We start from the raw sequence: 5,481 nt of genomic DNA on the forward strand, positions 1-5,481 counted from the left end.
GGACCCGTAGGTCTGTGGTAAACTACTCACGCTTCATCGGAAGGGTAATGGTGTTGATGTAAAAGCCCTCCATGATCAAATCCCCCTCCGACAGGATGCCGGAAAAGGCCCCTATATGGGATCTGACGGGTACAGAAGGTTACGGCGGTGGAAAAGTATTTTTGTGGCCCCCCTGATGTTTTTGGGGTATAAGAGTATATATAGGTGAAAGAACTAGGTCAGGAGAGCTCCAAGGGGCCCACGATGTAGGGGGCGCTCCCTCCACCCTCGTGGCCGCCTTGTTGTGTCTCCGACTTCATCTCCAAGTCTCTTGGTTTGCTTCTGGTCCAAGAAAGATCATCGCGAAAGTTTCATTCCGTTTGGGCTCCATTTGGTATTCCTTTTCCGCGAAACTCTAAAACAGGAAAAACAAGAAACTGGCACTGGGCTCTAGGTTAATAGGTTAGTCCAAAAAATAATATAAAATAGCATATAAATGCATATAAAACATCCAAAACAGATAATATAATAGCATGGAACAATAAAAAATTATAGATACGTTGGAGACGTATCATTGACATTGATTGCTTGCATGATGTTGATCTCCCTATTACCATGCTTCATTCTAGTATGATTTCCCCATGCGATGATTTACCCATTTATGATGAGTTTGATGATTACCATGTGGAGTCTATTAATTGTGATGCCATGTTAGATAGGATTTCTTGTGATAATTCTCTTGGTCACATCATGTTTGACAATCCGCTTGACTTGTCATATGATATGCATGAGATCAGCAATATGTCACATTTGCAATCTCATCATAGTGACTATGCATATGCCATTAAAATAAACCCAATTTGCACTTATGGCATAGATGACAAGCCCATGGTTATTAGCATTTGTTTTTCTTGTGATGATATTGACATGCTTCCTTTGCATCGTATCCATCATATGGAATGCCATGATTACCTAACTTCGGATATGCATTGTTTTGGATGTTGTTCCACTTCTCCATAGTGCTTTCGATATTTCTCATGAGGAGACCCCCATAGTTTCCTCATACATTTTAGGAGATTTTGAGCCATCCCATCCATTGCATGATTCTCATGATTGTGTGCACCGTATGCTCCCCATGAATGAAAATGCTATTGATTTGCCTTCTACTTGTATTCTCAATTTGCATCTCCATTATGTTATACATAACAACAACCCTCTCATGATGGATGACATGTTTCTATATCACACATCTCATTTGTTTGAGAATTGGATATTTTGTGCTAACCACCACACGCATGTGCGCGTCAAAAGGGATGATATGTACATATACCACTCACACACGATCTTTTCTTTGTCTTTGTTTTGCATAGGCACTCACGAATACTTGTCAACCTCGCAAGACCATGAGTTACCGAAACAAGCTCTAGAGAGCAACGATGCTTCAGAACCTGTGAGATGTCTCACCAACCATTTCCTCCCCCAATGACTTCGCGCATTTCTTCTACATGGACCTCACATTGTTATGGGTTATTGTCCTTTATTTATCCTTTGCCCTTATTGCCATGTTCACTTTGCATGATATGCTTATTCCGATGCCTTTGCCATGCAATTTTGAACCTTGCTTACACTTACAAATGATCAACCATTCTACTACTACTATGTGTATTTGCATGCTTGGTGGAGATCTTAGTAGCTATTGCCATGATTTCTTTGTGCTCCATGCTATTGACGCTTATTGTGTTGGGAGAGTCATGATGTCCCATTGCTATTTACATATGATCTCTCGCCGATACATTGATGATATTTTTCTCATTTCTCGCTTTCATGCTTGTGATATGTCATGTGCATTATTCATGCCCACTATTTGCACACATGCCATGATTGCCATGATTACCTCTAATGTGTTGCATCTTCTCACTACTAGCTTGCTTGACTTGATCACTATGATTGCTTGCTTTGTTGCATCACCCATGTTCCATTCCTACTCGCTTTCTTGGGTTGATGACATATATGTTTGCTACTTCTTGATCTTGTGTTGGTTTTTCCTTGAAGAGGGAAGGGTGATGCAGCAAAGTAGAGATAAGCATTTCCCTTAGTTTGAGAACCAAGGTATCAATCCAGTAGGAGACAACACACAAATCACCGAATACCTGCACAAATAATCAAACAACTTGCACCCAACACGATAAAGGGGTTGTCAATCCCTTCATAGTTACTTGCAAAAGTGAGATCTGATAGAGATAGATAAACGATAAAGTAAATATTTTTGGTATTTTTGGTTTACAGATAGAAAAGTAAAAAAGATTGCAAAAATAGTAGATCGGAAACTAATATTGTAGATCGGAAACTTATATGATGGAAAATAGACTCGGGGCCCATAGATTTCATGAGAGGCTTCTCTCAAGATAGCAAATAATACAGTGGGTGAACAAATTACAGCCAAGCAATTGATAGAAAAGCACAAAGTTATGACGACATCTAAGGCAATGATCATGAATATAGGCATCACGCCCGTGTCAAATAGACCGAAATGATTCTGCATCTACTACTATTACTCCACACATTGAGCGCTATCCAGCATGCATCTAGAGTATTAAGTTCATAAATAACGGAGTAACGCATTAAGTAAGATGACATGATGTAGAGGAATTAACTCAAGCAATATGATGAAAACCCCATGTTTTTATCCTCGATGGCAACAATTCATTATGTGCCTTGCTGCCCCTAGTGTCACTGGGAAAGGACACCGCAAGATGGAACCCAAAGCTAAGCACTTCTCCCATTGCAAGAAAAACCAATCTAGTTGGCCAAACCAAACCGATAGTTCGAAGAGAATTACAAAGATATCGAATCATGCATATAAGAATTGAGAGAAGATTCAAATAATATTCATAGATAAGCTGATCAAAAATCCACAATTCATCGGATCTCGGCAAACACAATGCAAAAAAGTAGTACATCGAATAGATATCCAAGAACATCGAGGAGAACAAGGTATTGAGAATCAAAGAAAGAGAAGAAGCCATCTAGCTACTAGCTATGGACCCGTAGGTCTGTGGTAAACTACTCACGCTTCATCGGAAGGGCAATAGAGTTGATGTAGAAGCCCTCCGTGATCGAATCCCCCTCCGCCAGGGTGCCGGAAAAGGTCCCTAGATGGGATCTCATGGGTACAAAGGTTGCAGCGGTGGAAAAGTGTTTTCGTGGATGCTTTTGGTGGTTTTGGGATATATGGGAATATATAGGCAAAAAAATTAGGTCAGGAGGGTCACGGGGAGGGGGGGGCACAACGGTGGGGGCGCTCCCTCCGTCCTTGTGGCCGCCTCGTGTCTCCTCCGACTTCATCTCCAAGTCTCCTGGTTGTCTTCTGGTCCAAGGAAAATCACCGCGAAGGTTTCATTCCGTTTGGACTCCGTTTGGTATTCCTTTTCTGCGAAACTCAAAAACAAGAAAAAAAACAGGAACTGGCACTGGGCTCTAGGTTAATAGGTTAGTCCCAAGAATAATATAAAATAGCATATTAATGCATATAAAACATCCAAAACATATAATATAATAGCATGGAACAATAAATAATTATAGGTACGTCGGAGACGTATCAATGTTCATGCCTCTCACGTAATATATCTTGATTATTGTCACTTGTTTCCACTAGTTGCATCTCTCATATCCTCTTATAGTGAGTGCAACCATGCTATGTTTGTTGATCTTGGAGACTTGGACATCTTACTTGTGATGCATATTTATTTGATTGAGCTTAATGCCTTTGGTTGTTCTCGCATCTTATGCTTACATACAATGCCATGTCCCCTTGTCCTTTCTTATGATAAGAATGACAAAAATACTTGTTGGGTGACTCACCACGCGAATAGGTTTTGCAATTCCGCTAAACTCATTTGTTTTTCCAAGTGTTTGCCATGTTATTTCATTTTGAAGGATTCACAAGGTGGTACCATCACGAAACAACTTGTTCATGTGGAGGCGTGTACGATGTGCGACACCAACATCTTCAACATCAAGGCCTTGTCCCAAAACCATGGTGATGAAGATCTTGATCCGCAGACGGATCTCTCCTGGGGGGGGGGGGAGATGATGCGGAGCATCCCTACATCATCCCCATGGACTCTACTACAACTTGTCAAGCACCTCGTGGAACAATGACAAGAGCACGCGCCATCGAAACTAAGGTTAACTCTTTCCTCTTTGTACTCCATTTGAATTCACACGAGAGTTGGGTCCTACCTCAAATGGGAACGTTGTGCATTCCTAGGTACCAAGGAAATGATCGTGTGGAAGCTAGGAGGGAGTCACAAGCATCCGAGGAGGAGGATAAGAAAGGAGAACGCCCGAACCGTGAAGACACCGAGGCTCTGGAACCCACGGGTGCCCGGCCCTCCATGCCCCCGGGTGCTCGGGCCTTCGACCGCCGGCTGGGCGCTGACCCTGGAGGCACCGGGTGCCCGGCCCCCCAGCCTGGGCGCGGCGCCATCGCCTAGGGTGCCCGGCCATCCGCCGCTGGGCGCTGGCCCTCCCCACCGGGTGCCCGAGACACTACCCCCGGGTGCCCGGCTCCCCCCCCCGCCTGGCGCTGACTTGGGCCATCCCGGGTGCCTGGACCTCCTACAGCCGCAGCCCCACGCGCCCCTGACCACCCTGGGTGCCCGAACCTCACACCCCGAGTGTCTGGCCCCCTTCTTTCGGTGACCTCCGGGTGCCCAAACCCCTTTGTACCGGGGGCCCGGACCCTCCACCGTGATTATGCGTTTTCCGTGATAAATTTCCCTTGTATCACTGTTTTGCCCCCAATTCGTCCTAGCCTATAAGTACCCCTCACCTAGCTCATTTGGAGGATAGCAAAGTATTACATAGACAAAGAGAGAGCTTTGCTCATCTTCCTCCTCTTGGAGATCTAGACCTCCTCTTGGAGAAGCTCCTCTTGGAGATCAAGGCCTCCTCTTGGAAAAGATCCTCTTGTGGATATCAAGGCCTCCTCTTGGAGAAGGATCCCCATCATAGGATCAACAGACCTCATATCCCTTGATGATTTGGGAAGAACCTTACCTTTGTGCTTGTTTCCTTAGATTGATCTGGTATACTTGTGGATCTCATGTATGCTATCCTAGTGGATGTGTGACTTGGGTTTGGTTGAGTGATTTCCCCCTTGTGTTCTTGTGTGTTCATCCCTTTCCCCCCTCCAAGTGTGAAAAGATACCTCCTAGGGTTTCACCCTACAACAGTGATGCTATTTTATATAGCATGCTATTTTTTCCTTTGTGAGAACACATAGAACGTGATAGTCATCAACAGGTTGAAGGAGATGCATCCAACGCCGTCTTAGTGTTGGCGGTGATGATGAGGAGCACCAGGTCATTGGGGTTCAGAGAAGAGCAACAACAAGGTTAGAAGAAGAGTTTCAGCAGATGAGTGTTGAGAAAACAACAGCAAAGGTGAGCAACAGCAGAGATGGACAACATCAAATATGTGTTGCAGCAAAGATACAAC

Source organism: Triticum dicoccoides, chromosome 6B, assembly GCF_002162155.2.
Source record: "Triticum dicoccoides isolate Atlit2015 ecotype Zavitan chromosome 6B, WEW_v2.0, whole genome shotgun sequence".
NCBI lineage: Eukaryota > Viridiplantae > Streptophyta > Magnoliopsida > Poales > Poaceae > Triticum > Triticum dicoccoides.